We start from the raw sequence: 309 nt of genomic DNA on the forward strand, positions 1-309 counted from the left end.
TCGATCTACTTTCCATGGGAAGCGGCACAGATTAGTTCACTCTTGGTTAAAAAAATCGTGTTAATATTCTGATTGCAGATTTTAAAAGAGAGCGTTGAGCAAACATTCTCACCGAGAGCAGTGCCACCGTCGTCAGGTTACTGCATATTGGTTGCGGCTAGTCGACATGTGTTTACTGCGGCCCCCGCTGGGAGGGACACACACATGCCACCCCGTCTTGACCATCAGCGTTAATGGGACGTCACGCCTTCGTGGCAGCGGGGAGCGGTAGTGTTGAGCTGCACAGCAGACCCCCAGCTGTGGTCGGTG

The sequence above is a fragment of the Carassius auratus genome, chromosome 16 (assembly GCF_003368295.1).
Source record: "Carassius auratus strain Wakin chromosome 16, ASM336829v1, whole genome shotgun sequence".
NCBI lineage: Eukaryota > Metazoa > Chordata > Actinopteri > Cypriniformes > Cyprinidae > Carassius > Carassius auratus.